At 36.1% G+C, this 27,109-nt stretch overlaps 1 protein-coding gene across 4 annotated transcripts in view; it reads left to right on the top strand.

Moving 5' to 3' along the window:
* The window catches only part of LDLRAD4 (low density lipoprotein receptor class A domain containing 4), a 453,579-nt gene that overhangs the window by 101,627 nt on the left and 324,843 nt on the right, over positions 1-27,109 (top strand). The window contains exon 1 of one of the 4 annotated variants that reach the window (XM_058556733.1): positions 1,775-1,955. The exons of the other annotated variants lie outside the window; for them this stretch is intronic. The gene's annotated coding sequence lies outside the window, so the exon portion shown is untranslated. Of the gene's footprint in view, positions 1-1,774; positions 1,956-27,109 lie in introns of those variants that run through there. 4 annotated transcript variants of the gene reach the window in all.

The following is a 27,109-nucleotide window of genomic DNA, read 5'->3' as shown; positions in this document are numbered from 1 at the left end:
CACACTTTGTTCGTGTGGACTTTACGGTTTATAAAAGCATGAACTGATTGTCGTTAATAATGAACAGCAGCCCTGTGAAGTAGCTATGGGAAGTGGTGTTAGTCCCAGTTCACTGACAGGAAACAGAGGTGGAATGGCTTGCCCAGGGTCCTACAGCTGTTGAGCATGAGCCGGGTGTAATACCTTGAGTTTTCTTGTTGGTCTGATGGTACTTTGTTTACGGATACCAAGCTGCTTCTGGACCTCTGGTAGATCAAGAAAGCTGGAGTTTTAGAGGTTGACGGAAGTAGGAATTGAAATCTTTCCCTGCAGGAAAGCCACGTTCATTATTCATTTGAGACACTTATTAAGGTTCATTTAAATGTTTTTTCCTAAAAGTTATTACTGGATTATTTTCTCATTGTTTTTTTTTTTTTTTTAGATTTGTGTTTAATTTATGACTGGTGATACTTGCTTTCTATTTCTGGTAGTGATAGCAATCATATTTTTGTATGGTAGCCAAGATCTTAAATAGAAATGAAATGAGGGAAAAGCCTCCCCACTCACTCACACCTGGGATTAGTGGTCGGTGAGGATGGTTCAGTGCAGTCCTCAGCTCACAGGCAAACCCAGCGGTCACCACTGCTTTGCTCTGCTCAGAGTGTGGGAAATTCTTGGGTTACAGCTAGAAGAGCTTGCCTTCCTGTGTGGGCTCTTACTTTTCCAGGTGTTTAGGGTCAAAAGTCCTTCTCAATAGCAGGTGCAGCTGCTTCCTGAAAGAGATGTTTGGCTTTCAGGGGTGCGTCTGTGCCCACCAGAGTGTGGTAATTTGGGTAGTGTTTGAGCTTGGGCACCACTAGCTCCAGAACCAGGAAATCTCCTTTTAAATTTATTTTCAGCCAAAAAAGTGATTCGATTTATAGAAAAATAGTAAGTAGATAGTACAGTTGGTTTGGAGATGTGGCGAAAACGGAGGACACTTAAGTGACTGAAATTTTGGGAACCCTGAAAGAAGTGACCTCTAAATGTGTATATTTTGGGATGCGATTGGCTGGTATGGTTTAATGCTCATGTTGCATTACTCAGGATCACTATGCTGAATTTTTATTGTTATTGTTTCAATAATAATTTTATAAATAGCTTTTGACTTATACCCCCAAATGGAAGAAGGGATAAAAAACAAAACAAAACCAAAAACTATGTATGGCTGAGTTACTCACCATAAAACATTTTTGTTTTGACTTGGGAACAATGGTGTACACATTGTTGCAGAATCATAGTTACTTCTTAGGCTATCCTGAGATTTCAACTTTTTTTTTTTTTTTTGGCTTGAGGAAGATTGTCACTGAGCTAATGTCTGTGCCAGTCGTCTTCCACTTTGTATGTGGGACGCCGCCACAGCATGGCTTGATGAGTGATGTGTAGGTCTGTGCCCAGGATCCAAACCCGTGAACCCTGGGCTGCTGAAGCAGAGCATGTGAACGTAACCACTACACCGCTACACTACTACAGCACTGGGCTGGCCCCTTCAACTTTTTAATGAGATGATGAATTTTATTGCATATCTCATTAGAAACTCTTCTGTAGTTTTCATTTTCAAGTCTCTTAGCTGCATCTCTGCCCATCCCGCTTTCAAGTTGTGTTAATCTAATTGGTGGAATGTGCTAGGTATGAAGTCCTGTGTTGACATAATTTGTTGCCGCCTCTTTATTTTTACTTTTATGCTACGTCTAGCCTAGGAGGGAGCCTTTTAAACTAAAACATTTAAAATGCATCCTCTAACCTAGGGAAGACACAGGTTTTTTTTAAAACCTCATTTGAGTCTGCTGTTTTTCTCCTAGGACTGTAGCAGGAATAGTGCTCTCGAGTCTCTCAGTACAGTTAGTTTGCTGTGGATGAATGAATTCCCTCTGGCAAGTGGTTACCCTGACTGTGCTTGAACTCTTCCAGCATCAGAAAACTCACCACCTAAGAAGGTAGCATTAATCCTATTTCTGGACAGCTCTAATTTTGGAAACCTCTTCTTTACATGGAGGTGAAAAATCTGTGTTTGTAATTCTTACCAGAGAAGCTTAGTGAAAGCTTGAGGAATATTGCTGCCAGTTGGTAACATGGCATGGGAGGGGTAAGCCAGGGTGAGAAGCAGAGTAATTCTGAGTTTGAAGATGTTTCTTGACCTCAGTGTTTCCTTTGACGTATTGTGAATGCCCACAGCATCAGGTGGACCGTATTTAAGTGTAATTCAAGAATACATTGCAGAGCACAACAGGAATGGTTGTGGGTTCTCCCTGTATGTAGGCTCCAGGATGTAGGCGCTCTCTGCCTGCGTCTGTGAGTGAAATGATTTCTAATAAATAAAAAGTAAATTGGCAGTAGTGAGTAAATGGAATATTTTAGTGAGCCAAAATGAGCTCTGTAAGGAGAGAATAACTTGAGATATTTGATTTTGCAGGTTTTTTCCATAGCAACCTTTTGTCCACTGCTCTCCCTCCGTATTTATAAAGTCAGCAAGCAGGGGGTGTTTTTCGTCCAGAGCATCCTTTAGAGTTCTGAGAGATTTTGCTCCCAATTTCTTATCTGGTCTAGCAGGTAGGCTGTTAATTGAAGAACAGGTTTATTTTCTACCCCTGCACCTCTGAGTCTGCCTTCTTGGGAACTGCTTCTCACCACAGAAGTCTGCTCATTATTTGGCTCCCTCTCTAGCTCCCTTCTGAAAGTTACTGCTCTGTGATCTCAGATGTAGTAGCAGACATTTTCAAAACATGTTTCTAGGCCTATGACTGTGAGATATTTTTCCAAGTCATAGTTTGTTTGGCTTTAGTGGCTATTTAATTATTCTCTTTGGTGCTCTGTTAATCTCCCTCAAATGTTAAGTGTTGTTTACAGCTCTGATTAGTTTCTTTGTGTCTTTGGTTTTCTAGTCTTTTCCATGCAATTTTATAGCTGTCAGATTTGGGTAATGGTGACTCTTCTGCCAAAAACAATGTACTAAGAATAAACACAAAAACTTAAAATCTTTGTGAAGAGAGCAGTGAAAACCAGTATAGTTATATTTAGAATTAGAAAAAAACAAATCCTGCTTGTTTGTTTTTCGTGAAATGTAGAAAATATTAATTCACAGCATAGAAAACTTTATCCTAATAAGAAAATCAAGTGATACAGTCAGATTCTGTGTTGTATTGCCACCCACTTACATAATTTGACAGTTTCTCTATGTGAAAAATTGTATTTTCCTTCTTGATTTTTTTTTAATAAAATAGATTTTACTTAAAACCTGATTTTAAAAATGACTCTCGCTTCCTTCTGTACTCAACATTATACCTCCCAGATCGGTTTTAGGATAATGTAAATTTGTGTCATGTAAAGGCTTCGACTAAGCGTTTTCTTCTTCTTCAGAGATAGTTATGAAATCAGCACCAGCAGCTCTGGATATCTACTTTTGTGCAGTTTGGTCGGTGGGGGAAGCAGTTGGGAAGGGGAGCAGTAGAAAGAAAACTGCTTTCCTTCAAATTCCTCAGAAAAAACTTTGCTTTTGTTCTGTAGAAAATGTTATTTTAAGAAATCTATCTTGGTAGATTTTTATTTTACTGCCTGCATGTTCTTTGCTTTCATCAGTGATGTTTCTTTTTTATCATAAACTCTTAAAAGTGAGAACTTGTGCTGTGTAAATGGCAGGACTAGCAATTAGGAGAGGAATGGATGTTTTTAAATGAATGATGGTTTAGTGTAAGGGCTGTATAGATAGCTAGATCATTTTTGTGTCCTAAGCAGGAAATAGAGAGTAAATATGTTAGTGCTATTTGCTCTTTTCTTTTTTCCAAATCAGGTCATCACCTCAGAGGGCCAAGACTGGAATCAGGCACCAAATTTAAGGGGGCACCAAAAAAACCTCTCCGTAATCAAGATAAAGAATATTTAAAAAAATCAAAATTATGACAAATTTATGATGAATGAAAGTTTAAAATTTTAAATAAGGACAGGATCAGTATCACTGGTTTCCTTCAGGCTGCAGTATGGCTTAATACCCAAACACCTTCTTTGTCGTACCAGTTTTGTTAAGCTCGCCTCATCTCAGTTTTTCTTCTCTTGTGGGTTTTGTTGCAGGTGATTTGTATATGCATTTTAAAGGGTCTGAATTGTATGCCTTTCCTTGTATTTAGTTTGGAGAAATAAAAAAATAGTGAGGTGTTTTTACCACTTAAGCTTTCTTGGGGTGTTTTAATAAACTTCATGAAAATAGCTTAATATATCACCACAAGCAGAAACTTCTGATAATATATTACACTGCTATAAATTGTAGCATTTATACTTTGATGACTATATTAAGATGAATATTTGATTTTATTTTAGTTTTATGAATGGAATTCCTTCTTGATTGTGTGTCAACAAAGAGAGAATTCTCTTTCTGATAAGATGTAAATATTCAGCATATGGGATCAGATTTCTTGGGAATGATGTTAAATGTATATAGGGTATAAGAGTTTCTAATGACTATTTTGGAATATTTTCTTAACCTCTTCACGTTGGTATTGTTCCTTAGTGATCATTCCTAATAAAGAAGGAAAGATCAAGTTCAGGTAAGGATGTAATCTTCAAAAAGTTGTCAGAGTTAGTATACCAGATCTTAAAAATGAATTGTATACATTTAGCTTCATTAACCACATTGTGTACAAGTGTATATTTTGGATGAGATTCTGAAGTGATCTACTTACTAAATATTTGTTGAGTACCTGCTGTGTATAAAGAACAGTGACAGAAATGGGGAAGAAGGAGAAGGAGCAGACTTGTGGGTTTAAATGATGGCTTCAGGTTTGAGCATTTTAATTTTGAGATGATGGCGGGACATCCAGGTGGATGCATCCTTCTAGGCCACTGGAAGGATTGGCCTGGAACACAGCCAAAGGTCTAGAACCTCGAGTCCCTACCCTGCAAAGTGAGACTTGAAGTCCTGGCTGTGGATATCTGTGGGAGGTTGATGGCAGAGCTTTGAGCCAGCAAAGAGGACTGAGAGTAGGTCTCAGAAAGATGGAAAATCTGGAGAGTGCACTAAGCCTACGAGATGCTCTAATCAAAACTCCACCCAAGCCAGCTCAACTGAGTGGAAACCCAGACCCCAAACCAACAAACAACACGAACTCCTCCCCTTACCCTGTTGACCAGTTTGTCCTTCTGTTTACAGTTCATATTTATGGGCTCTCTTTATTTCCTCACTTCCTGTTTACTTCTCAGCTGCTTGCAATTTAACATCTCCCTCTCCACTTCATTGAAATTGATTTCACAATGACTTTCGATGTTGACAAATCTGAATGGTACTTTTCAGGCCTGTTCTACTGGACTTCCCTGCTGCATTCGGCTCTGTGAGTACTCACTCGTCTTGAAACTGCCATTTGCTTTGGAGCAAACCTCAATTTCCTCGTAAAATAAGGATAGCAATATAAATATCACAAAATTATATGTGGTTAAATGAGACAGTATGTTAAGGTTAAATGAGACAGTATATTAAAGTGTTTATAGAAGTGCAACATAGCAAATGCTTCAATAAAAGGTAGACACTATATTATTACTATCTTTATTACCGTCATTAATAAACTACTTCTTTGACATCTGATTATCCCTTTATTTATTGGGGATCTTCCTCATGTATTTATTCTTAAAAGTGAGTATCTTGTCATGGGCCCATTGCTTTTCTGTTCAACTCCTGTCTGTGGGCTGATGATTCCAATGCAGATCTTCATCTCCTTGAGCTTCTGATTGGTTATCCCATTGTCTTCTAAACAAATGATGATGATAATAATAATAATGATGGTGATCGAGTGACTTTTCTAAGCATTCTATAAGTATTAACCCATCAGTTCTCACCACAGCTCTGTGAGGTTATTCTAGCACAGCATCTAGCCTATAATTGATAATAAGTACTTGTGGCACCGAAGAATATGGTGCTGCTGAAATTAAAGGAAGGAGCTTCAAAGAGTGGACAGGCAGCACCATCACCATGTGGAAAGATTAAAATTGGATAAGGACTGGCTGAGAAAAAGCCATCAAAATGGCAAGACGGGAGTCATCGTAGAAGAGCACAGTTTCAGACAAGTCTTTGAATGGAAGCCAGATATCAAGAAAGTTATAAGGGGAAGGTGGAGAGAAAGTGGGAGATTTCCTATGGTGCATGAATATTTTTTTTTTAATTAAAGGTTTTGGCATCAAATGGAAATAGTACTAGATGGCCTAGCAGGATGAAGGGAAGTTTGTTTCTAAAGATTGGGGGACATGAGCTCATTTTAAAGAGAAAGGAAATGGCTAATGAATTACAAGAAACTGGAGATGCTGGAATCGGCGGGATCTCTGAAATGGCCCAGAGACCAAGACGGGCTTGGAGAGAGAGAGATGTTTTCCTTCTGATGGGCCTCACTGAGTTCCCATGTGGGGATGTCAAGAGTCCGGCGTCTCCTGGCCCTCTTGCTTTGCTGTTGGGCTGGCATCACTATGCTTTGTAGTGTTGTCCTTATCCTGTTGACAGGGGGGACCTTAACATTTATTGAGCGCCTACTTTGTATTAGGGACCGGGCTATATAATATGATCTTCATAACTCTGTGGAATATATTAATTGTGTTCATTTTTAACTTCAATTTTTTGCATATGCCTTTTAGTTAAGTGGTTCAAAAGCACACAAAAAAGACATCTGTTGAAAAATTTCCCTCCCATCCCTATTCTCCATCCATTAAGTTCTTGCACTCCCCAATATTTAACCATTTTTATTATTTTCCTGTATATATGTCCTCAAATTTTAAGCATATAAAATCAAATATAAAATATATTATTATTTACTTTTTATGCTCAAATTGTAGATTCTGTACACACTGTTTCACATTTGCTTTATTTCACTTAACAGTTTATCTTGAAAATTCTCATAAATCTGTTCACAGATAGTGGCCTCATTCTTTTTATAGCTTCAGAGTATTGACTGGATTGAATGGATATACCAGGATTTATTTACCCAATGCCATATAAATAAACATCTATTTATATCTGGTCATTTGGTATTACAGATAATGCTAAAATGATGCTAAAACCTTATATAGACATATTTTCTTACATTTGAACCTATATTTGCAGGATGAGTTCCCAGAGTGGAATTGCTGGATTAAAAATATATGCATTTTGGGGCTGGCCCGGTGGCGCAAGCCAGTAGCAGAGCGCGTGCACTTAACCGCTAAGCCACGGGGCCGGCCCCCCATGCATAGTTTTTAATTTCATATCATCAAATCTATCATCAAATCTTTCTTTTTGTGACTTCTGGATTTAGAGTCATAGTTAGAAGGGTCTTCTGAAGTTATAAAGGAATTTTCCCATGTGTTCTCCTATTACTTTTAGGGCTTCTCTATTTTTTTTTTTAAAACATTTGAATCTTTCATCCATTTGGAATTTATCCTCCTGTGGTGTAAGTTATTAATCTAGTGTTTTTTCACTTTTCCCAGATAGTTACCCAATTCTAGTACCATTTATTGCATAGTCCATTTTTATTCACTGATGAAATGCCACCTTTATCATATGCTAAATTACCATTTGTATCTGGGTTTAGTTTTGGAGTTTTCATACTAATTCATTGGTCTATTTCTCTATTTTTTATCATTATTCATTTAATTATTAATTAAGGCTTTATATGTATATTAATATCTGATATGGTTTCCCACTCCCCTCCAATTTCCTTGGTTATACTCTTGATAATTTTTTCCATTTTAGCTTTAGCATCGAGCTTGTCTAGTTTTAAAAAATGTGTATTTTTTATTGGGATCATGATAAAAGTGTACATTTTGGAGAATTGACATTCTTTATGGTGTTAAATCTTTCTGTCTTAGATCATGGTATATCTTTTCATTTGTTTGTCTTCTTTTGTGTCCCTCAGTTGTGTTTGAAGGTTTTCTTTTTTTTTTTTTGGTGAGAAAGATTGGCCCTGAGCTAACACCTGTTGCCAATCTTCCTCTTTTTGCGTGAGGAAGAGTGGCCCTGAGCTAACATCTGTGCCAGTCTTCCTCTATTTTGTATGTGGGTTGCCACCGCATCATGGCTTAATGAGTGGTGTAGGTCCACGCCCAGGATCCAAACCCTCAAACCTGGGCTGCTGAAGTGGAGCGCACTGAACTTAACCACTATGCCACCGGGCCGGCCCCTTAATGTTTTCTTTATACCAATCTTATTGGTGTTTAATCTTGGAAACGTAATCTTTTTTTATTGCTACTGTAAATAGGATCTGATTATTTGTAGCAGTTTTTCAGATGATTGTCTTGGAATTTCCAGGTATACAATCATATTTTTTGCAAATAGCCATCATTTTACCTCCTCTTTCCCATTTTTTAACAAAATCTTCAGTTTCTTTCTGGTTAGTTATCACAATACATTGGCTAGGACCTCTAGTACAGTGTTGAACACAGTGGTGGTGGGAAGTATCCTTGTCTTATTCCTAGTTTTGCATCTGGTGTTTCTCTATTAAGCAAGACCAGTATAATTAATTATAATAATAAAGTTATGATTTTATAAATAATAAATTTATGAACTATAATTTTGTTTCCTAAATAAACTGTACTTGATCATATTATACTCTTAGTTGTTAGAGAATGCTTTATGATTTTTACATCGAACGTAGTGAGTGAATAGTCCACTTTTTGCTTATTCTTTGTCAGGCTTTGGTATCAAATGTTGCTTCTTATAAAAAATAGGAAGTTTCTCTCTTCTGGAGCAGTATAAATAGCATTAGAATTATCTGTATTGTTGACTACTCCAGTGAAACTTGCCTGACACTATTTGAGGGGATAGCTCTTTGACAACCTTCTCTGTTTTTTTTTTTCCTGTGCGAGTCAATCTGTTAATAAAGCTTTGGTACGATGAGTTTTGGTAAATTATATTTTCCTAGAAACTTTCCTTTTCATTCAGAATTTCAAATTTATTTATATTGAGTTGAGCAAAACAATCCTCTATGGGTTGAATTTTTCTCTTTTTAATAGACTTTATTTTTTAGAGCAGTTTTAAGTTCACAGAAAAATTCACCTCCTGCCCTTTATAGCGTAGCCTTGCTATCACCATCTCACACCAGAGTGATATATTCATTACAATCAATGAACCTACATTGACACGTGATTGTCACCCAAAGTCCATAGTTTGCATTAAAGTCCACTCTTGGTTTTGCGTATTCTCTGGATTTTGACAAATGTGTAATGACACGTATCCACTATTATAGTATCATGCAGAACAATTTTACTGCCCTAAAAATCCTCTGTGCTCCATCTCTTCATTTTTCCCTCCCCCCAACTCTTGGTAATCATCGATTATTTTATTTCCTCCATAGTTTTGCCTTTTCTAGAAAGTCATAAAGTTGGAATCATATAGTATCTAGCCTGTTCAGATTGGCTTCTTTCACTTAGTAATATGCATTTAAGTTTCCTTCATGTCTTTTTATGGCTTGATAACTCATTTCTTTTTAGTGCTGAATAATATTCCATTGTCTGGATGTGATACCAGACCTCTTAATCTCAAGTTCGTGTGCCTGATGCTCAGTAAGCCAACTGAGGCATCAGTGCTTGGAGATGGAGAAAGGTTTATTCGAATTGGCCAAAATGAGAAGGCTGGAGGATAGGTTCTATTAAATTTCCCTTCACAAGAGAAGAAAGCAGGAGGTTTTATAGAGCTAAGGGGCTTGGCAGGAGGAGTTCTGGAGAAACAAAGGGGTAATCTCTGTTTCTTTCACTCCAGATAAGCCCTTGGGTAATCTGACTTCTGGGCATCAATGGCAACTGGGGGCTGGTTATCTGGTGATCGTAACTTCCTTGAAGGCATTCTTTTTTTTATGTAAAGCAAGCTCATAAATCCTCGTGACACTTAGGTCACCCCTTTCTAAGTTAAAGAAGAAAACAGCAAATTGACAAGATTAACTTCTTTTCATCTATGTCTTTGTTGGGAACAAGGTCGAAAGGTAATTTTATTGAATATTTACAGTAACCCTCAGGTACCTGGCTTCAGATGTACCACAATTTATTTATCCATTCACCTACTAAAGGACATCTTGGGTGCTTCCAAGTTTTGGCAATGTTGAATAAAGGTGCTATAAACATCTGTGTGCAAATTTTCTGTGGATATAAGATTTCAACTCATTTGGGTATATACCAAGGAGTGTAATTGCTGGATCGTATGGTAAGAGTATGTTTAATTTTGTAAGAAACTATCAAACTGTATTCCAAAATGGTTGTACTATTTTGCATATCTGCCAGCAATAAATGAGAGTTCCTGTTGCTCCATATCCTCACCAACATTTGGTGGTGTTAGTGTTTTGGATTTTGGCTATTCTATTAGATATGTGGTGGTATCTCGTTGTTGTTTTAATTTGCAATTCCCTATGACATATGATGTTGAGCATCTTTTCATATCCTTATTTGTCATCTGTGTATCTTCTTTGGTGAAGTGTCTGCTCAGGTCTTTGCCTATTTTTTAGTCAGTTGTTCATTTTTTTATTGTTAAGTTTTAAGTGTTCTTTGTATATTTTAGGTAGTCCTTTATCAAGTGTATCTTTTCCAAATATTTTCTCCGAGTGTGTAGCTTGTCTTATTCTCTTGACGGTGTCTTTCACAGAGCAGAAGTTTTTAATTTTAATGAAGTTTAGCTTACCAATTATTTCTTCCATGGATTGTAACTTTTGTGTTGTATGAAAAAGTTGTTGCCATATGCAAGGTCGTTTAGGTTTTTCTCATATGTTAACTTCTAGGCGTTTTATAGTTTTGCATTTTACGTTTAGGTTTGTGGTCCAATTTGAGTTAATTTTTGTGGAATGTGTAAGGTCTGTATCTAGATTCATTTTTTTTTCATATGGATGTTCAGTTGTTTCAGCACCATTTGTTGAAAAGACTATTTTTTCTCCATTGTATTGCCTTTGCTCCTTTGTCAAAGAACAGTTGACTGTATTTATGTGGGTCTGTCTGGGCTCTTTCTTCTGTTCCATTGATCTATCTGTCTGTCCTTTCATCAGTATCACACTGTCTTCTTACTGTACCTTTATAGTAAGTTTTGAAGTCAGATAGTGTGTATTCTCTGATTTTGTTCTTCAATATTGTGTTGGCTATTCTGGTTCTTTTGCCTCTCTATGTAAACTTTAGAATCACTTTGTTGATTCCCATGAAATAACTTGCTGTGATTTTGATTGAGATTGTGTTGAATCCATAGATCAAGTTAGGAAGAATTGACACCTTGACAGTATTGAGTCTTCCTATCTATGAATGTAGAATATCTCTCCATTTATCTAGTTCTTTGATTTTATTTATCAGAGTTTTGTAATTTTCTTCATATAGATCTTGTACATATTTTGTTAGACTTACACCTATTTATTTCATTTTTGAGGGTGCTAATCTAAATGGTATTGGTTTTAATTTCAAATTCCACTTGTTTATTTATTGCTGATAATAAGAAAGTGATTTTTGTTTATTAGCCTTATATCCTGCAACCTTGCTATAATTACTTATTAGTTTCAAGAGTTTTTGTCCATGTTTTTGGATTTTTCTATGTAGACAATCATGTCATCTGTGAACAAAGAATTTTATTTCTTTCTTCTCAATCTGTATACCTTTTATTTCATTTTCTTACCTTATTACATTAGCTAGGACTTCCAATATGATGTTGAAACCAAGTAATGAGAGGGGACATCCTTGCCTTGTTTCTGATCTTAGCAGGAAAGCTAGTTTCTCACCATTAAGTGTGATATTAGCTTTAGGTTTCTTGTGGATGTTCTTTATCAAGTTGAGGAAGTTCCTCTCTATTCCTAGTTTGCTGAGAATGAGCTGAATTTTGCTTCATAACCTCATCTGAAAATTTTTTAATTGGTGAATTAAGTTAATTTAGTTTGGATTTAAGGTCATTATTGATATGATAGCTATGTTTGGTCTAAATTCTGTTACATTATATATTTTCTCTTTTTATAGTTTTAAGTCTTTTTCATTATGTGACCTGTTATTTATTTATGCTTATATGTTTGGTCTATGCTTATATGTTTTCTGTTTTTATAGTTAAGTCTCTTGTTAATGGGGTCTTTTTGTAATTTATGTTTTATTTTTGATATATACAATTGTTTACATTTTTCTAGTAGTAACTTTTTTGATTATAACTAAAGAATTACCTTTACTCCTGTATTTTATTAAAGAGAAGCTCCTGCGATGAGCAATGATGTATAGCACATATCTTCTTCCTCCCTGTCCTCTCTATCCCCTCCTGTACTTGATATTAGTCAATTATATTATCTTATTAGTGTTTATCTTCATATTGTTAGATATTTTTTTCATCACATTTGAGTGATATCTTTTGATTCTCAGTCACTAGGCAATCAGTGACATTACCCTATCTCCCACTATCTTACTACTCTCCTCTACTACCACAATTTTTGCTGGTTGTATCATTTTTATATTGTCACACATTATAAAATTTACATTTGGCTTATCACTTTAATTCTTACATTTGTTTTAATCTTAGTTCTACAGTTAAATGAATTCAATTGCTTGTTCTTTTGCCTTTGTTTCCCTATGAATCCAAGTTATCTCTTGGATTCAGGGGGACGGTAGTTCCTGAGTTTCTGATGTCTTCAAAACTGTTAATCTGTGATCTTTATACTTGAAGGAATCTCTGGCTGGGTATGAAATCCTTGGCTCATACTTTATTTGCTTAAGTAGTTTAAGCATTTTGAAGATTTACGCTACTGATTTATGGCATTGGCTATTACTGTGAAGAAGTATGAAGTCAGATTGATGCATTTAACTCTGATAGGTGACTTGAATTTTTCTTTTTGCCCAGCTACACCAAGGAGCTGTTTCTTATTTTGAAAGTCCAAATTTGATAGATCCAATTTTACTAGGATGTGCCTGGTTGTTGACCATTCTGGGTCAGTTTCCTTGTCATATGAGGTGACTTGTGTGCCCTTTCATTATATATATTTGTAGATTTAAGTCTCCTTGTATTCAGGAAAATTTTCTTGAATAATGTCTTTAAATATTTGTTTCATTCCATTGTTTGTTTTTATATTTTAGAAATTCCATTTATGCATATTTTTATCTCATTTGCCATTCTTCAAAATCTATCGTTTTTCTCCTCGATCCTTCCTAAGTCTTTCTTTAGTTTAATTTCATTTTCTTGGCTTTTCTAATCTCTATCATCTGCCCTTTCCTTTGTTTTCTGCAATATTTTTTCTGTCTTGTGCTTATTTCAAATTCATCTTCATTTCTGTGACTTTTTTTCACCTAAAATTTCTTTTCTGGTTTCTGCCGGCTCATAGTTTATTTACCTTCTCTTGATTCTTACTATTTCTATCTTGAATTTGTACATTTGTACTTTGTGGCCTTTTTTCCCTCCTCTTTGTTTCCATAGAGGCAATTGCTGCTTTAAGTTTTAAAAATTTATGGTGAAAGATTTGGTCACAGCTTTTATCTGCCCAGTGGCAACATTCTAGGGAGTGTTCTTTGTCTTTTGCTAAGTTTTATGGTTCTACTTTTTTTCTGTCCATAAAGTGAAAAAGTAAAGATATTCTGCTTTTTTCATAGAATATCTTTTTTTATTGCTTTTCCAATTCCTTTTTTACTACTCATCATTGAGTGAGTTGGGTTTTCCAAGACCAGCTTTTTGCAAGAAGTGTTGAGGTATGGGGAAGCTTCCAGGGTGGCTTTCCAGGTTTTACAACACAGAGCCTCCTTCCATCTCTGCTGCATCAGAGTTAGGGCTGTTTCCTACCAATATGACTCTTTCATGAGATTTTTTTTTCCAGCTTTGAGATTTTTTTGAACAGTCTTATCTCTTCCGATTCTTTGAACCTATGTAGGCCGTGGAGGGCTTCTTCCACCATCTTGCTTGTGCCATTTCTTGCATGCATTGTTGCAAGCATGGAATATAGCTTATGTTCCTCAGGATGTGCTCTTCACCTTCAATTATGTTTTCGCTTGTGGTGCTTGGGATCTTCAACACTGAGTCCTTTCATTTCTCTATGCTTCTCTTCGCTTCCCCCTATGAACTTTCTGCCCAATCTCAGCTGCCTGTGGCCGTCCTTACAGGCATTTTGAAGTCTGTAGATTGTACCTGTCTCCTAATTGCATGGAAAATGGAGTTTGAAAATTCCATTCAGCCTTTTTTCCTTGTCTTTTGTGTTTGTTTGATATCCAGAGAAGAAGGAAAAAGTTCTGTTGTTTCCCTTATTATGGATCAGGAAGGTAGCTTTACAAAAGTTAAGTAACTTGATCATTGTCCCCCAGCAAAAGGCAGAGTGAGGATTCAAAACTAAATTTAAAAGCTTATGCTCTTTCACTATACCATGGTGTTTATTCAGGACTGGAAGTATAGTCACAGCAGAGAGTAGTTGTACAGTCAAAGTCTTAGTCTCATTGCATGTTTGGCACAGATGTAGATGCATCTAAGTAGCAAGTGATGGGGCTGGAACATTTTTGAGCCTTCCTTTAGTGGAGCACTTAGAATTTCATGATCTTCTACAGCTTCAAGTTCCCTCCCTCCCTTCTTCCATTTTTTCCTTCCTTCTGTGACCCAAAAAAGGAGACTATAGGTATATAAGGCTCTCTAATTCTCTTCTGCTCTCTTTCTTGCAGCTTCTCTGAATGAGATGTTTTATATCATCCACCATTCTTCCTTTCTATTCTCTCATGATTTTTCCTTTTTAGAACTGGAGTCACTAATGTTTTCTCTCTTTATTTTGTTTAAGAGGACCTCTAGTCAGACATTCTGTGGAGGTGAGGGATGAGTGAGTAAAATCAGATTTCTTTTCTTATCTTGTCTAGTTTCACAAGTTTAGAGAGGTTGAGCTTCCTGAAACAGAGAAATCTAAAAACGGTAACTGCTGCTGTTGACTCTGACAGGATCCTCAGCTCTGAACATTGCTGTGCCCTTCTTGAGTACTGCGTTGGTGGATTTGTTTGTGAATGTTTCTGAGAGTGTAAAGGTTACTCTCACACATATGTTTACTCTGTAAAGATAAGGTTCTGGTGAAAACAGAATTGAACTGTGACATGTTCTCCATCTTTGCATTTCTGTGAAAAACAGTTTAGTTTTCAGAAATTATTGGTGGTGGTTACTCTGTGTAAAAAAAAATAAGCCTTATTTGCTAACCCTTAAGATCATCGTAGGATCAAACTTAGTTGTTTGTACATATGGGTCCTATACACAGATTCTGGCTTGTGTTTGTTTTTTTTTTTTGTTGGCTGGGTAGATTTGTGGAGACTCAGGGTGGAGAGTAGACAGGGAAGATGACAGTGTTTTGAAATGATGCTTTCCATTGTCTGTTTCCTCTGAAGAGGATAGTGGTGAGTCTAGGGGATTTCTTTTTGTGTGTGTGTGTCTGTTTTGGGATTAGCCAAGGGAAAAGACACATTCTTTTAGAAGAATTCTTAAGATAGTTTAAAATTTTGTTTCTGATTAATTTATGATACCTGTGACATACCAGCATATTTTAATAGGGAAAAGGGAGGTATTTGATAGTTTTATTTCCCATATTTCAGGGACTACTTTCCATTACAGCTTGAGAATAATGTTCACTGATTAAAATAATGGCTTTTCAAAAATTAATGTGTTATATGGTGAACACATCATCTCTTTAAATGTTTTCCTTTTATATATCTATTTTTTAAGCTTTGCATCCTTTTCATATGTAAAGATAAAAAGTTAACATATTTAAAACATAAATAAAACTATGTATAGCCAGAGTTAGATACAGTACCAAAATGTAATGCTGATATTCTTTTTTTAAAATAAAAATATTTTTTCTTTTATTATTAAGATGGTGATAAAATATTTTGAAAATAGAGATAATAATTTTAAAAAGGAAATAAAAATCACTCCATCTCATTTCCTAGAGGTAGCCATTGTTAATGTTTTTTTAAATTAACTTTTTTTATATTGTGGTTAAATATACACAACAAAATTTTCCATTTTAACCATTTTTAATTGTACAGCTCCATGACATTAAGTACATTCAGTGTTGTGCAGCCATCACCACTATTCATCTCCAGAACTTTTTCTTCTTCCCAAAGTGAAGCTCTGTTCCCATTAACACTAAGTCTCCATTTCCCCCTTCCCCAGCCCCCTGGCAACCACCATTCTACTTTGTCCTTATGAATTTGACTACTCTAGGTACCTCATATGAGTGAAATCATATAGTATTTGTCCTTTTGTGTCTGGCTTATTTTACTTAGCATGATGTCTGCAAGGTTCATCCATGTTGTACCAAATGTCAGAGTTTCCTTCCTTTTTAAGGCTGAATAATATTTTGTTATATGTATATACCACATTTTGTTTACCCATTCATCCTTTGAAGGACACTTGGGTTGTTTCCACCTTTTGGTTACTATGAATAATGCTTCTGAACATTGGTGTACACATATCTGTTCAAGTCCCTGCTTTCAGTTCTTTTGGGTGTATACCCAGAAGTCGAATTGCTGGAGTATATGGTAATTCTCTGTTTAATTTTTTGAGAAACTGCCATACTGTTTTTCACAGGAGCTATACCGTTATTCATTCCCACCAGCAATGCACAAAGGTTCGTATTTTTCCATGTCCTTACCAACACTTGTTATTTTGTTTTATTTTCTTTTTGATAATAGCTAATCTAATGGGTGTGAAGTGGTATCTCATTGTGGTTTTGATTTTCATTTTCCTAATGATTTGTGATATTGAGCATCTTTTCACGTGCTTATTGGCCATTTGCATATCTTCTTTGGAGAAATGTCTATTCAAGTCCATTGCCCATATTTTAATCAGGTTGTTTGCTTTTTTTTGTTTTTGAGTTGTAAGTATTCATTATATATTTTGGATATCAATCCCTTACCGGATATATTATTTGAAATATTTTCTCCAATTCTGTGAGTTGCCTTTTCACTCGCTTGATAGTGTCCTTTGATGCACAGTTTTTAGTTTTGATGAAGTCCAGTTTATCTATTTATTCTTTTGTTACCTGTGTTTTTGGTGTCATATCTAAGAAATCATTGTTAAATCCAATGTCATGAAACTGTCCCTCTATGTTTTCTTCTAAGAGTTTTGTAGTTTTAGTCCTTACATTTAGGTTTTATCCATTTTGAGTTAATGTTTCTAAATGGTATTAGGTAAGGGTCCAACTTAATTCTTTTGCATGTGGATATTTAGTTTTCCCAACCCATTTATTGAAAGACAGTCCTTTGCCCATTGAATGGTCTGGGATTTCTATTTCTTTGGACTATATGTCTGTCTTTATGCCAGTACCACACTGTTTTAATTACTGTAGCTTTGGGCCGGCCCCGTGGCTTAGCGGTTGGGTGCACGCGCTCTGCTGCTGGCAGCCCGGGTTCGGATCCCAGGGGCGTGCCAACGCACCGCTTCTCCGGCCATGCTGAGGCCGCGTCCCACATACAGCAACTGGGAGGATGTGCAGCTATGACATACAACTATCTACTGGGACTTTGGGGAAAAAAATAAAATAAAATTATAATTACTGTAGCTTTGTAGCACCTTTTGAAATCAGGAAGTGTGGGACCTCCAACTTTGTTCTTCTTTCCTAAGATTGTTTTGGCTATTTGGGGTCCCTTGATATTCCATATGAATTTTAGAATAGATTTTTGTATTTTTGCAAAAAATGTCCTTGAGATTTTGATAGAGATTGTGTTGAATCTGTGGAATCACTTTGGATAGTATTGACATCTTAACAATATTAAGTCTTCTAATCTATGAACATGGGATATCTTTCCATTTGTTGGTATCTTCTTTAATATCTTTCAGCAATGTTTTTTAGTTTTCAGTGTACAAATCTTTCATCTACTTGGTTAAGTTTTTTTTTTTTTTTTTTTGTGAGAAAGATCAGCCCTGAGCTAACATCCATGCTAATCCTCCTCTTTTTGCTGAGGAAGACTGGCTCTGAGCTAACATCCATTGCCAATCCTCCTCCTTTTTCCCCCGAAAGCCCCCCAGTAGATAGTTGTACGTCATAGTTGCACATCCTTCTAGTTGCAGTATGTGGGACACGGCCTCAGCATGGCCGGAGAAGCAGTGTGTCGGTGCGCGCCCGGGATCCGAACCCAGGCTGCCAGTAGCGGAGCGTGCGCACTTAACCGCTAAGCCACGGGGCTGGCCCCAACTTGGTTAAGTTTATTTCTAAGTATTTATTATTATTTTTGATGCTATTATAAAATCAAATTGTTTTCTTAATTTCCTTTTCATATTGTTCATTGTTAGTGTGCAACTGATTTTTGTGTGTTGATTTTGTATCCTGCAACTTTGCTGTATTCATTTATTCTAAGTTTTTTTGTGTGTGTTTGTGTGGAATCTTGAGGATTTTCTACATATAGGATCATGTCATTTGTGAACAGAGATAATTTTACTTCTTTTCCAGTTTGAGTGCCTTTTGTTTCTTTTTCTTGCCAAATTGCTCTGGCTAGGACTTCCAGTATTATATTCAATAGAAATGGTGAAAGTAGGCATCCTTGTCTTGTTCCTAATATTAGAGGAAAAGCTTTCAGTCTTTCACTATTTAGTATGATATTAGCTGTGAGTTTTTCATAAATGGCCTTTATAATGTTGTGGTATTTTCCTTCTATTTCTGGTTTGTTGAGTGTTTTTATCATGAATGGGTATTGCATTTTGTCAAATGCTTTTTTCTGCATAAATTGAGATGATCATGTCGGTTTTTTTTCCCCTTGATTTTGTTAATGTGGTGTATTACATTGACTGATTTTTAAATGTTGAATTATCCTTGCATTCAAGGAATAAATTCTACTTCATCATGTTGTATAATTTTTTTAATATGCTGTTGAATTCAGTTTGCTAGTATTTTGTTGAGGATTTTTGCATCAGTGTTCATAAGGGATATTGGTCTGTAGTTTTCTTATAGTGTCTTTGGCTTTAGTATCAGAGTAATTCTGGCCTCAAAGAATGAGTTAGGAAGTGTCTCCTCATCTTCAATATTTTGGAAGAGTTTGAGAGGGATTAGTGTTAATTCTTCTAGTGTTTGGTAGAACTCACCAGTGAAGACATCTGGTCCTGAGGTATTCTTTTCTTTTCTTTCTCTCTCTCTCTTTTTTTTTTTTTTGGTGAGGAAGATTGGCCCTGAGCTAACACCTGTTGCCAATCTTCCTCTTTTTGCTTGAGGAAGAGTGGCCCTGAGCTAACATCCGTGCCCATCTTCCTCTATTTTGTATGTGGGAGGCCACCATGGCATGGCTTGATGAGTGGTGTAGGTCTGTGCCCGGGATCTGAACCCTTCAGAACTTGCGCCGAAGCAGAGTGTGCTGAACTTAACCGTTACACCACTGGGCTGACCCCGTGGGCTATTCTTTTATGGGAGGTTTTTGATTACTGATTCAGTTGCCTTACTTGTTATAGGTCTATTCAGATTTTCTATTTTTTCCTGATTCATTCTTGGTAGATTATGTGTTTCTAGGAATTTGTCCATTTCCTCTAGGTATCCAATATGTGGCATATAATTGTTTGTAGTACTCACTTATAATCCTTTCTATTTCTGTAAAATAAGTAGTAGTGTCCTCACTTCGATTTTTAATTTTAGTATTTTGAACCTTTTCTTTTTCTCTTGTGTAGTCCAGCTAAAAGTTTGACAATTTTGTTGATCTTTTCAAAGAATCCACTCCTGGTTTTGTTGATTTTCTCTAATGTTTTTCTGTTCTCTATTTCATTTATCTCTACTCTAATCTGTATTATTTCTGTCCTTCTAACTGAGTTTTGTTCATTCTTTTTCTGGTTCCTTGAGGTGTAAAGTTGTTTATTTGAGATCCTCTTTTTTACAAAGTTGTTTATTTGAGATCCTCTTTTTTAATGTAAGTGTTTATAGGTATAAATTTCCCTTGTAGCACTGCTTTGCTGCATTTCATAAGTTTTGGTATGTTGTGTTTTTATTTTATCTGTTTCAAGATTTTTTCTAATTTCCCTTATAATTTCTTCTTTGACACATTGGTTGTCTAATAGCATGTTATTTAGTTTCCTCAAGTTTGTGAATTTTCCTCTTTTCTTTCTGGTATTGATTTTAGTTTTACATTGTGATCAGAAAGATACTTTGTATGATTTCAATCTTTTTAAATTCGTTGACTTGTTTTGTGGCCTAACAAATGTTCTATCCTGAAGAATATTCCATGTGCCTTTGTGAAAAATATGTATTCTGCTGTCGTTGGGTGGAATGTTGTGTATATGCCTGCTAGGGTATAATTGGTCTGTAGTGTTGTTCAAGTTCCTTATTGGTCTTCTTTGTATTCATTATTGAAAGTGGGGTATTAAAATCTCCTATTACTGTGGAGCTACCTAATTTCTCTCTTCAATTCTGTCAGTATAGCTTCATATATTTGTGAGCTTTGATGATGGTCTATATATGTTTATAATTGATATTTCTTCTTAGTTTATTGACCCTTTTATGATATGTAATGTTCTTCTTTGTCTTATATAACAGTTTTTGACTTAATGTCTATTTTTTTCTGATATTAGTATAGCCACTCCTCTTTTTTCATTAGTATTTGCATGGAATATCTTTTCCCATCCTTTCACTTTCAACCTATGCATGTCCTTAGATTCAAAGTGAGTCTCCTATAGATGGAATATAGTTGGATCTTGTTTTTTTAATTCCAAACTCTGCCAATCTTTGTCTTTTGATTGGAGAGTTTGATCCATTTATGATAGGGAAGGACTTATTTTTTAAAATTTTATTTTATTTGTTTTCTGTTTGTCTTATAGCATTTTTGTCCATTACATCCTCCATTACTGTTGTGTTAGTTGACTTTTTTTGTAGTGACATGTTTTGATTCTCTTCTCATTTGCTTTTTTGTACATTCTATAGAGATTTTCTTTTGTCAGTACCATGAGGATTACATATAATATCCTAAAGTTATAATGATCTATTTTAAGTTGATACCAATTTAATTTCAATTGCATGTAAGTATTCCTTTGTATCTCTGCTCCCCACTTTGTTACTGATGTCACAAATTACATCTTTTTGTATATTGTGTACCCATTAACATAGATTTATAATTATTTTTTATACATTTGTCTTTTAAGTCCTGTATAAAAATAAACAGTGGAGTTACAGACCAAAATTACGTATTACTGGTTTTTGTATTTGTCCATGTATTTTCCTTTACTGGAAAACTTTATATTTTTTCATGGCTTTGAGTTGTCTAGTGTCCTCCTTTCATTTCTGCTTGATGTGCTTCCATTAGCATTTCTTGTAGGGCATGTCTAGTGGTAATGAACTCCCTTAAGCTCTTGTTTATCTAGAAATGTCTTAATTTTCCCCTCATTTTTAAATAAGGCAGTTTTGCCAGATAGAGAATTCTCAGTTGACACTTTTTTCTCTCCTTTTGGCATTTTAAATTTCTCATTGCACTATCTTCTGGCCTGCTAGGTTTCTGCTGAGAAATCCACTGATAATCTTATTGTGAATCTGTTGGATGTGATATGTTGCTTTTCTCTTGCTGCTTTCATGATTCTCTTTTTGTCTTTCAACAATTTGATTATAATGTGTCTTAGTGTGGGTCTCTTGGTGTTTATCCTACTTGGAATTGTAGATCTATGTCTTTCCTCAAATTTGGGAAATTTTTGGCTATGATTTCTTCAAATAATAGCTGCCCTTTCTCTCTTCATCTTCTGGGACTCCCATAATGCATGTATTGCTGCAGTTGATGGTGTCACATAAGTTCTTTAGGCTCTGTTCACTTTTCTTTTGATTTTTTTTTTGTGTGTGTGTGTTCACTTTTCTTCAATCTTTTTTTTTTTTTTTTGCTTCTCACACTCGATAATTTCAAATGAATTGTCTTCAGGTTCTCTGATTCTTTCTTCTACTTGTTGGAGTCTGCTGTTAAACCCTTCTAGTGAACTTTTCCATTCAGTTATTGTGTCTTTCTGTTCTAAAAATTATTTTTGGTCCCATTTTACAATTTGTGACTCTTTATTGATATTCCCGTTTTGTTGATATATCATTTTCCTGATTCTCCTTAGGTCTTTGTTCATGTTTTCCTTTAACTCTTTGAACATATTTAAGACATTTGTGTTAAACTCTTTGTCTAGTAAGTCTGATACCTGTGTTTGTTCAGGAACAGTTTCTACCACTTTATTCTCTTCCTTTTAATGTTTTCCTGCTTTTTTTTTCAGTTTTATTGCAATATAATTGACATATATCACTATAAAAATCCTGCTTTTTTTGTATGCTTTATGTTTTTTGTTGAAAACTTGCATTTGAAAAAAAACATAGCGACTTCTCCCTGTCTTTTCAGAGTGGCTACTTGCTAGGGAAGACCTTCAGTGATTAGTTGGACGTGTTCTGAGCCTTGGGATCAACCAGTTGTGAAGGCTTAATGTCTTTTCAGGCATTTTCTGGAAATATATCTTGCTTGGGCCTGTGTGTGTGATTTTTTGATTTTGCCGTATACATGGCTGATTTAAATGTTTTAATTCCCTAAGAATCTCACCTTGATTTCTGCTTTGGGTCTTAAATGTTGTATTGTATTCCTCTTTCTGTAATTTCTTGCCACTAGTGGCTGTGGGTCTTATAGTTTCCCTGTGGCTTTTACTGCTGCTTCCTGTTTCCCAGGGCTTTTCCTAGTCTTAGATACAAGCTGTGTTGCTTTTTTGCTGTCTTAGCTCTGAGTTAGGTGACACAGAGATCAATCCGTCAGGTAGTCCCCAGACAGGTTAGAACTTTGAAAATTACGTCTGCTCTGCTCCCTTTGTTTCAAGGGAGGGAATTGGGGAACTGGGCTGCTACCTCTTCCAATCAAGGCCACACCAGGCTGGGAAGGGGTTCAGGCAAGAGTGAATAAAAATGCTGTGAAATTTCCTACTGTTTTGATTGTGGCTTCTTGACTGAGCCTTTACTTGGTTGCTGTACCTTTGTTTTCCACAGCTCCTATAATTAATATAATAAATAAGTATAATAAAATAATAAATAATAATAATAATAAGTTGTTCTTTTCATGTTTCTGCAGATGAATGAGGGCATGGAAGCTCTTAGTCTGTTATCTTGCTGACTCTACTTCTCCTGATAATACTCTTTTTTTGCCCAATTAATACAGCAATGATTGGGGCCGGCCCTGTGGCATAGTGGTTAAGTTCAGTGCGTTCTACTTTGGTGGCCTGGATTTGTGAGTTCGGATCTTGGGTGCAGACGTATACCACTTGTCAGCCATGCTGAGGCAGCGACCCACATATAAAGTGGAGCAAGATTGACATGGATGTTAGCTCAGGGCTAATCTTCCTCAAGCAAAAAAAAAGAGGAAGATGTTATCTCAGGTCTAACCTTCCCCAGCAGAAAACAAACAAACAAACGAACAATAAAAACAGCAATGATTTAACTCAAAGGACTAAAAACATTTAAAGTTTAATTTATTCAGCTACTTTGGAAAATGCAATATGAAATTGTCAATTTTTTTACATTAAAATTTCTCATATTGAAGTTTTCATTGTGCTCATTTAGCTGCAATACAACTTTATTCAGAAAAAGGGAGTGTGCTCTTAGAAGTGGTGTGAATTTCTGTCTCATTTTGGGGCAAACAGCGTGGAACGGACACATATCGGGAATGTTCTTTCACTGCTATTGGGTGTGCACTCTTTAGTTTTCACATAGGGTACTGTGATTTAGAAGTTACATTTTTATTTGTGTGATGAAAATATGTAGAGAACTAGAGGCAGTCTGAACTGATTTACAACTGCATTAAATCAAAGTGCAAACAGAACTGGGCCTGTGACGACTTAGGTACCATCCTTTTTGAAGGAAAGGGAATGGGTAAATGACCATCTGAACCATCTGATTGTGTGATTCAGAGATTATTCAGCTGGTGTTCTGAACCCAGAATCTGTTAATGGATCTAAAGGAAACTTTCTTGTGAAATAATATTCCAAAATCATTTTGCAAAGGATTTGCTGAAGTCTTCCTCAGTGTATAGTTTGGCCAGCATTGGGAGGCAGAGGCACATGTTGTTAGGTAATGATAGATATGCTGTAGACCTTCATTGAGTCCTTTGGCAGTTTAAGGTGGACCTTGTGCCCTGAGACCATCTCCAGTGTCACCAGTATCCATCTTCATGGAAGTTCTGCTTTGGAACCTGCTTTCAACACAGAGAGGGTTACAGTTTGACTTAATTGGACTCCTGAAAGGGAAATGAATGGAAAGAGGTGCTTGTTTCCACCTCTCTTCCATGCTTTTTTGACACATTGATGATAAATATGATTGATGAACAGATTAAAGTTGTCATACTGTGGTGAAGAGTTTTTGGCACAAAGTCAGAGGGGACCTCTTAGAGGCTATGGGTGCTTCTCCAATTTGGTCTGTATTGTCAAGTTTTTTGTTTCATTTAATCAGACTTTACCTATTCCTTTAATCTAAAATTGTAGTGAAACTTTGACACTCCTGACAGTGCTTAAAACTTAGGAAGACTTGAAGACTTGATGAATATGAAGATTTAATGAGATGCCAAGTTGATCTTTTCATCTGGATAACCTGGATGATTCTTGAGATGCTGTTGAACTGAAGCCCTGGTAATCAACTAACAAGAGAAGATTAGGATCCTTTGCTCAGTGTCCTGCCTAAGGAGTTGCTATTAGAAGCCAGTTATGAGAGAGTTTTATGAGGGAGTTAGTGGCTCATCCACATAAAATGATGAAAGATGTTGGGACATGCTAATGGTGTTTAGTGTTTCTAGAATGGCAAAATGCTTACTTATTATGACTTACTGAGACCTATCATACCTATCGGTAATTCATGTATGCTGCAGTCACTTTGGTCGCTGCAAAACTGACTTTTCATTTACAAGGGTTTTAAGTTGGTTTTCTAGAAGCAGAGCCTGAGACAGCAATGCGACTGCAAGTGATTTATTGAGGTCATATTCTGAGGAACAGGGGATTGAAGAGAGCAGGACTGGGCAGTGGGGGAAGGAGGTAAGCAAGTATGTGGTCTCAGCCAGAGTCTTGCTTCAGTACCATCCTATGGGGACTCCAGAGCGTGACTTGCACTATGGATTAGTCCCACTTGGAGGGAAGAGGGTAGGCCTTTTGTATTCAGTATTCAGTCACTCTTTGGCTACTGGCTGCCTGGGAACTGAGGGTACAGGGGTGCAGGCTGGGTCATTAGACATCACCTCTGAGGGAGGTGGCTCTTATTCAGCCAAGGGGAGTTTCTGTAAAGGGCTAGGTGTAAGCCATTGACAGCCAGCACCCACAGCTGCTCAGGATGGGTGCAGTGCCACTAAACCAAGTTTACAATGGACCCAGATAATATAAATGCATTTTTTCAAGCTAATTTAGCATATTTGACTGAGAAAAAATTCTTATTGTCCGCTTTTAATATCTGTTTTATCATAAGTCAAATAGAGAAGATGTAGAGGTGTAGAAAGAAGAAAAAGGCAAGACAGGCATTTTATTTAAAATTAAAAATAATTTCTCTTCTAGTTAAAAGTTTTACCTTTTTATTGTAAATAAAATACATATACAGAAACATACAAAACAAATATATATTTAGTAAATTATTCCATGGTGAATACGCCTGTAACCACTCCTGAAGTCAGGAATAGAACTTTGCCACTCACCCCAAGAAGCCCCTGTATGTCTCCATTTCCTATCACATTTCATTCCTCCCTTCTTCCTTCTGAAAGTAACTGCTCTCTAGGCTTCTATAATAATGACTTCTTGACATTTGTTTATGATTTTATCATCCAAGTTTAATCCATAATCTTTCCCAGTTAAAAAAAAACTTGATATGTCTTTTAAGTTTCTCTTAATATGCGGGTTTTCCCTCTATCCCTTTGTTTTCTTCGAAGTTTATTTGTTAAAGATCTGGGACCTGTTGACCTATAACTTCCTTCACTCTGGATTTTACTACTTGCATAGTCATAGTGCAGTTCAACATGTTTCTCTGTGCTCTGTAATTCCTGTAATTTAGTAGCTATATCCAGAAACTTGATCGGAATTTGGTCTCTTTGGCAAGTCTAGAAGGTGAATTGTGTTCTTTCATCAGGAGGCCTGTACTGTTTGCTTGTCCATTGTTTTTTTTTTTTTTTTTTTTTAATGTTCCTGGATCCGTTAGTTTATCAGCGGCTATAAACTGGTCATGTTGTAATTCAGTTATTTTGTTTTTTCTTATTAGCTGGAGAATTTTTGTAAGGAGATGCTTCCCCTCATCTACCATTTGGTTACCCAGTGGTACAATTCATGTAAATGCTTGATGTTCCTTTTAGTCACCAAGTTTCCATGTCATTCTCAAAAGATGACTGATTAGTTTTTAAAATATAATTATGAACTTATGGATTTAAACAAATGGGTTTCAATTCATTACAATTATTATTATTATTGAAGTTCAAGTGATCCCATCCTTGATCCATGAGAATCTCTTCCAGTTGCCTGGTGATATGACCCTAGCAGTCTTTGATGGTTTCCTTGCTATCTGGTATGACAAGATAGTCCAGGCTTATTTTGTACATTTTCTGCACTAGACCTGGAGCGAGCCATTTTTCCAAAAAGTCCTGGTTTCTTTTAATGGCAAATTGCATTTCAAGAGCATAGTCTGAGTACTAGGGATGCTCACTGATACTAGGTTATTGTTTTTAGGCCTTTACAGTGAACAGAGCTAGGAATATATACATATCACAGGATAAAAGATCTTGTGAATTTATCTTAATATATTCAATTCAAATTTAAGATTTCAGATGGACAACTAATTTACGACAAAGGAGCCAAGAACATACAGTGGAGAAAGGAAAATCTCTTCAGTAAATTGTGCTGGGAAGACTGGACAGCCACATGCAAAAGAATGAAACTAGACCACTATCTTACACAATACACAAAAATTAATCCACAAAATGGCTTACTACTTGAATGTAAGACCCGAAACCATACAATACATAGAAGAAAACATAGGTGATAAACTCTTTGACATCGGTCTTAGTGATGTTTTTGTGGGATTGATGCCGACAGCAAGGGAAACAAAAGCAAAAATAAATAAATGGGACTACATCAAATTAAAAAGCTTCTGCACAGCAAAGGAAACCATCAGCAAAATGAAAAGGCAACCTACTGAATGGGAGAAGATATTTGCAAACCATATATCTGATACAGGGTTAATATCCAAAATATATAAAGAACTCATACAGCTCAATGGCAAAA

The sequence above is a fragment of the Diceros bicornis genome, chromosome 16 (genome assembly GCF_020826845.1).
Source record: "Diceros bicornis minor isolate mBicDic1 chromosome 16, mDicBic1.mat.cur, whole genome shotgun sequence".
Classification (NCBI taxonomy): Eukaryota; Metazoa; Chordata; class Mammalia; order Perissodactyla; family Rhinocerotidae; genus Diceros; species Diceros bicornis.
Note: the sequence above shows the minus strand (reverse complement) of the source record. Positions and strands in the feature narration are given on the sequence as shown.